The following is a 7,555-nucleotide window of genomic DNA, read 5'->3' as shown; positions in this document are numbered from 1 at the left end:
CAAAGCCCTCTTCTGTCTTTCCTGGGCACTAGGCTCACATGTGGTTCACAGTCATATATGCAAGCAAACACTTGTTCAATGAGGTAGGATAGTCGTGGTGGTGACGATGGTGATAAAGCCTGGAAGGCTAGTGCACACCTGCAATCCCAGCATAGTACAGGGGAGGCAGAGGCAGAAAGAACCCTGGGCTCACTTGTCAGGCAATCTAGTTTAATCAATAAGAGGCTCAGTGAGAGGTTGGGGAGATACCTCTTTGAGTAAGTTTGCTTGCAAGGCAAGTCTGATGACCTGACTTGGGATCCCCAAAACATACCTAAAGGCAAGACACAACAGCACCTGTTTGTGATTCCTTTATGCCCTCTAAGGAATGGAAGAGGTCAATAGGAGAACCGCTCTAGACTAACTAGCCTGGCATGTGTAGTCATAAACAAAAGGAGAGACCCTGCCTCATAGAAGGCTTGAGTGTATCCTCTGACATGCTAACACATACACTTAGACACATCACAAACACATTATACACACATGACACACACTTTATACATACACACACATATATACACACAACACACACATACATATACAACACACACATATATACAGTACACACACTAATTGTACATACACAACACATAATACAATCCACAAACATTATACACATATAGATATGCACACAAATCAGGAAGAGATTAAGGAAGGTTCCCAACATTGACATCTGGCTTACATACACACACACACACACACACTCACACACACACATACACACACACACACACACACACACACACACACACACACCTTGTATACTATAAAAATTGTAATTTAAAACAGGGAATGGTGTAATCCACTGGGAAACAGAAGTACGTGAATCTTTGTTGGAGGGCAGCCTGATTTACATAGCAAGTTCCAGGCTAGCCAGAGCTACATAATGAGAATTTTATCTCAAATTTTTAAAAATAAAAAGAAAGTAGTGAACACAGAGGCATGCGGCTCTCAGGGACTTTGCAGTGAGAATAGCGGATGTTCTCTTAGCCTAGGCCTCCAGGGGACCTCAGTGAAGGTGCCTGGTCGATGTCCAGCATCGTTTGTAGGAAGTTGTCTTTTTGTTCTTCCTCATACTGCAGGGCAAGCGGGTAGAGTGGAATGTGTAGCCGGAAGAGAAAACCTCTCCTTGCTTTAGGATGGACCATGAGTAAACAAAAGGAATCCTTTGTTGCTGCTGTTTTTGATGTTACATGTATGGGTGTTTTGCCTGCACAGATGTCTGTACATCACATGCATGCCTACTGCCCGCAAAGACAAGAAGAGGTTGCTCTATCCCCTAGGACTGAGTTACAAGAGGATGTTAGCTACTGTGTGGATGCTGAGAATTAAACCAGGTCCTCTGTAAGAAAAGCCTGTGGTACATTTAAGTGCTGAGCCATCTCTTCAGCCCCAGAGAGGCACAGTGGTGGAGAGACAGAGAAAAAGGAAGGGGACGGACTGAAGGAGAGTTGGGTTTTATCCTCACTTTGTATGACCCTGATAGCAGCTGTGAGCCAATACCCACCTGCCTTCCTCTTTCCCCTCCCCACTCCCCCTCTTTCCTCTGCACTCTCCCCTCCCCTCACACTCCTCCCCTTTCCTCTTTCCCCTCCCCTCTCCCTTCCCCTCTCTCCTCCCCTTTCCTCTTCCCCCTCCCCTCTCCCTCCCCTTCTCCCCTCCCTCCTCACCCTTCTCATCTCCCCCTTCTCACCTCTCCCCTCCCCCTCTCCTGATAGGAGCTGGGGGGGGGGGGGGATGATGATAGGGGAATGACTGAGGTTAGGGAGACCCCAACAGGGCATGACTGTGAACAGGTAACAACGTCTGTGTTATCAGATTTAATTAAAATCTCTGCTTGGGAACTGGTTTACTGAGGATGGGAACCCTTTCTTTGAAATGTCGATGCAGCAGCAGACAGGACCGACGGGTTTCTACACAGGAGGCCTCCCTGATTAGCTGTCCTGGATGGCAAGCGTCACCAGGTAAACAGGGCAGAGAACAGCAGAGGACAGGGCCTCTTGTAGAGGTGGCGGCCTGGGGACAGCAGCCCAGGATTTCTGAAACTCCAGATCTGATGAGAACAGGCCGTGCGGGGCCATTTGATGCCCTGACTGTGGGGAGAAGACACCGGACCTAGATATGAATGTGTTGGTTTCCATCCTAAAGCCGCACTGCTCACTAGTGCCGCCCAGCAAGCTTCAAATAAACCCCAGTTCCGTCCTGGCTAATGTACAATTCAAACCAGTCACAGCCTGCCATGGCTTCCAGCTCTGCGCCTCTAAGCAAAGGATGTCTTTGGCAAACTACGGTCTTCCCTTAAAGTCAAGTCCAAAGGTATTAAGTTTATCCCGTCTGTCCCAATCTTCTTGTTTTGTTTTTGTAGGTTTTTGAGTCAGGGTCTTGTTCTGTAGCCCAGCCTGACCTGGAAATCACTGTGCAGACCAGACAGGCCTGACTTGCAGCAGTCTGGTTAGCTGTGGCTCCCCTTGCACGACCACAGCCAACTTGGCTTTCTTGTCTAGTGTGTGTGGTGCACACATGCTTTGAGTATGTCTGTGTGAGCAGATCCAGAGGCTAGAGAGGGACAGCCCACAGCTTTCTCCATCACTCTCTGCCTCAGGGAAACTCCTGTGCTCCTAGACTGGCTGGCCAGTGAGCTCCCAGCATCCACCTGTCTCTCCCAGTACTGGGGTTAAAGGTATGCATGGCCATGTCTGACTTTTTCTTGGCAGGTAGGGATTTGAACTCAGGTCTTCATGTTTGCACAGTTAGTGCTTTTATAAACTGAGCCATCTCCCAGGTTCTTGGCTTATTGTTTTAAATTTAGTTTTATTTTCCTGTTCCTTTTTGAGAAAAGGTCTCACTGTATATAACCCTGGCTGGTCTGGAACTCAGAGATCTGTCTGCTTTAGAGTACTGGGATTAAAGGTATATGCCGCAGCACTCTGCAAATCGAATTTAGTTTTAACAAAAAAATGTCCATATTACCGCCACCCCGACTGTTAGGCCTGCCTGTGACATCACTCCACTCTGCCCTGCTGGGTCATCACCAGAGCTGAGACTGCAGTTGGAGCTAACACACCGAAGATGCTCGGTGATAACAGAGAGTCCGTGAGGCCGCTCACCCTTTCTGAAGCTGTTTCTTCAGCTGTGAACAGTGGCACAGGCTGCCAGAGAAGTGAAGGACTCTGTCTGAAACACTGGGGAGACTTGGAGGGCCTCAGTAGGGGTTGAAGCAGTCCTAGGGCTGGGTCAGCCCTGCTGGGCACGGCCTTCCAGAAGTTTCCTTGTGTTTTCCCACACTGTTTGCTCAGGGTGAGACCATCTCTCCCAGCTGTTGCCAGAGAGCCAACAGGAACCTGAAAGCTTAGTCTAGTGGGGAGGAAGCCCCTCCTGCCTCCAGAGGATTAGGCTTCTGGGGGTAAAGCTCAGAGGGTGGAGGGGCCAGTGAGAGCCAGAGAACTTGGTGACAAAGCTCTGTCCTACTCTGAACCACTGTCTCTTCCTTGAGACCGCATGATCCTTTAGGAAAGACACCAGGCTTGCAATCTGAAGGCTTGTCCCCACGGCCCAGCTTTGCCACTAACCAGTGTGTAACTGATTAGGACTGACTCGGTGGTGTTCTCATCTATCCAATGAGAATATGGAGTTTGGGCCCAAGGAGCGACGCCATGGTAAAGTATCTGCTGTGAAAGCACAAGGGTTTCGGCAGTCCCAGCCCTGTGGGCAGAGCTGTGAAGATGGTGGTTCCCCTGATGATTATCCAGTCTAGCATAATGAGCTGTAGAGTCAGGAAGAGCCCCAGTCTCAAAAATTACAATGCAAGTGTCTGCTGTGGTGGCTGGCACACATCTCTATTCCAGAACAGAGTTGAGTTCTGGGCTACACAGGGTTACCAAGCAAGGCTCTGTCTCAAAACAGCATCAACAAAAATTAGACAGGGAATGATAGAATAACACCTCTGGCTTCCAGATGCTCACACACAGGTTGAGAGCTTACACTCATGTTCACACACATGAACACATGCATGCATACGAAAACGCTTATTTCAAATGCACACACATTCATTTGAACAGACACTCATGACACACACACACACCCATACATATTCATATGCATGCATACATATATGCACACACACTGGAATAAATATGAATTAAATCCATGCTTCTGGGGCTGGAGAGATGGCTCAGCGGTTAAGAGCACTGATTGCTCTTCCAAAGGTCCTGAGTTCAATTCCCAGCAACCACATGGTGGCTCACAACCATCTGTAATGAGATCTGATGCCCTCTTCTGGTGTGTCTGAAGACGGCTACAGTGCACTCATATACATTAAATGAATAAATAAATCATTTTTAAAAACCCATGCTTCTTCCTTCCATTCTCCCTCCCTTCCTCCCTCCCTCTCTCCCTCCTTTCCTTCCTTCCTTCCTTTCTTCTTCTCCTTTTTCTTTGTTTTTTGTTTGTTTGGTCGGTTGGTTTGGTTTGGTTTTGTTTTTTGAGACCGGATTTCTCTGTGTAACGTTTCTGGCTGTCCTGGAACTTGCTTTCTAGAGCAGACCGACCTTGCACTCACATGGATCTACCCACCCCTGCCTCCTGAGTTCTGGGATTAAAGGCTTGCACCACCATGCCCAGTTCCTACTCCCGTTTTTAAAGGGTAAGAATGAGTTTGGACAGACTGAACTATGCTGTGAGACTCAGAGAAAGAAAAGAGAACAAAAACAAACCACTCATTGTCTCTCAGTTTACAGGGACTGGGAATTCCAGAGTACGGTGCTGAGATCTTGGCTTAGGGTCTGTGGTGAGGGTCCAGTTACATGGTGACCGAGGCTGCAGTTACATAAGGCTTAGCCAGTGCCACGGGCTTCATCTCCAGGGACACCAGCTTGTGAGCCAAGGCTGGTGACAGAGACCACGGTGTCTCCCTGTAGGGCCGCTCTGGAGTCTCTGCAACAGGAGTCTAACTTCCTTCCGGAAAGTGCTTGGCTGGAGACATCTAAACACAAGTGACACATCCTATTTTTGTGACCAGCTTCAGAAGCCACAGGAAGTCACTTTTGTAGCTTTTCTAGTATCCTAGGTGAGCCCCAGTCAATAGGACAGGAGACAGCAGGTCACAAGTGCAAGGAGCCAAGGATCATCGGTCAGATAAGATGCTGGAATCTACATGCTGCCTTGTCGAAGAGTAGATTTCATGCTGTTCTTTTTCTGCTGTGTGTACAGCTAGTTCTATGAATTTTCACACATGTAGGTTTGCATAACCTATACCACAAACAGGATACAGAGCAGTTCTGTCGCCTGAAAAAAAAAAAAAAAACCTTGAATTTCCATTTGTAAGTGACAAAGTCCTCCCACCCTAACCTGAGCAAGCACAGACCTGTCACTATGGTTTCACTTTTTACAGAAGCAACATCCTGTAATAGTAACCCTTTGAAATGTACTTTAGAAAAAAATGAACGTATGTGTAAGCCATGAGTTGTGTGCAGTGCCTTTTAAGGCCAGAAGGGGGCATCAGACCCCCCTGGAACTGGAGCTACAGATAGTTTTAAGCTAGGATGTGGATGCTGAGAACCAAAAACCTAGGTCCTCTCCAAGAATTACAAATGCTCTAAGCTGTTGAACCATCACTGCAGTCCCGAAGCCTCGGGGCCTTTGAGATTCATCAGTGCTAAGGGGAGCAGGAATAGTTCATTCCTTCCGCCCTCTTTTTTTTGGCATGATCTCACTATGCAGATCTGGCTGGCCTTGAACTCACAAGACATCCTTGTGCCTCTGCCTCCAAAGTGGTAAGATTAATGTCACGTATCACCATACCCAGCAGTTCATTCCTTTTTTAATTGGTGAGTTGCATCCCATTGAACAGATGTATCAAATTCTTTAGTGATCCACCCACTGAAGTGGTTGTTTCCAGTTTTGAAGAGTTGGGAGTGTGGCCATGACTCCTGATTTGGATTCCTAGGAGCTACATGGTGGAGGACAAGAACTGACTTCAGCAAGCTGCCCTCTGACCTCCACAGACACCATGGCATGTATATGCCCCCCCCACATACATATACATACACAGACAAAATAAGTAAATACAATTTTTAAAAGTTAAAAAACTAGACTGTTCATGCCTGTAACCCCAGACTTGGCTGGTGTATGGGGAGTTGAGGGAAAAGGGGATAAATAGATCCCCTCAGCACAGTCTAGCCAAACTGATGAACTTCAGATCAGAGAAAGATTTTGGCTCTCCCCCCCCCCCCAAAAAATTTTTTTTGAGCCATTGAGGAAAGATACCCGATGTTTTTCTTGGGCTTCCACATGCATATACATGTACATGCATGCACACACCTGCACACACACATGCATGCAAGAAGGCGCTCACTCATGCATAAAAAGTAAAAGGCCGAATGGTATTTTCCACAAGTGTGTGAAGAGGGGAAGCCCCCACCCCCAGATGTGAGACAGGATGTGGGGATGCAAGGGGCTGATGAGGGCTTGGCAGGGAAAGGTGGAGTCTGTGCAGAAGGAGGAGTGGCTTTCACACCCACCCCCCTTCTCCTGGGCCAGGGGAGCTATGAATGGCCTAGGTGGAACCAGTGTGCTCTGGTTCCCATGGTCTTCTTAATTCCTAAGAGCTTGCTGCAGGTGTGACATGGGGCACACAGGAGAGGAGGGGTCATGGGTTCCCATGTATCTGGGCCCAAGAGCCCCAGCTACAGTCCTGTTTTGGACCATGCATCTTGTATATTAATGAGAGTAAACCCCATCTCCGCAGTGAAGGCATAAATCAATTGCCGGAGAGTAAGGGATCTGAACTCAACTGGGCTGGGTGCTGCTAGCTCGGTTTTTTTGGTTTGTTTTGATTTGTTCGGGGGAGGGAGTGCATTTTTTCTATTTGTTTGTTTCTTTGTCTGTCTTTCTCAGTTTGTAGTCAAAATGCAATAAAATACAGTTTGTAGTCAGTTTGTTGACCAGGGCTGTATCAGCTAAAAGACTGGATTGGGCCTGGGAGACCTACTTGCAGGAGTCTGTATTTGGATGGCTATCGGGTGGAAGTTTCCATTTCTAAACAGGTTAGCCTCAATTAGTCCTCATATGAGCTTCCCCACAGGGAGAGTTCCCAATCTGGTAACTATCCCTTCGGGTATCAGAGGTTCTGTGAGACAAGACACTAACATTGAAGCTGAAATATCTTTCGTAACTGAATCCCACATTTCTTCCATATTTGATTAGGTACACAGATAATGCTGGTTCAGTGTAAGAAAGTACTGTGTAAGGATTTATTTAATATAAGATAAAGATCTGCCATTGTGGAAACTGGCTACCACATGTTTATGTGTTACCAACTTTGAGTTATTTTGTAAATTTAAACCTGAAAGTTAGCTTTTTTTTTTCCTTAGAGCTTTTACTTTGACACGTCATGGAAAAGTTGGAGGTACACATGAAGAAGACATGATCACAGAATTGACACAACACAGAAGCATCCATGCCTGCCACTAATGCTGGAGCTGGAGTTTTGAGTTTGACATGATGCAGGAGGAATGAA

Source organism: Micromys minutus (genome assembly GCF_963924665.1).
Source record: "Micromys minutus genome assembly, chromosome: 11".
Lineage (NCBI taxonomy): Eukaryota > Metazoa > Chordata > Mammalia > Rodentia > Muridae > Micromys > Micromys minutus.
Note: the sequence above shows the minus strand (reverse complement) of the source record.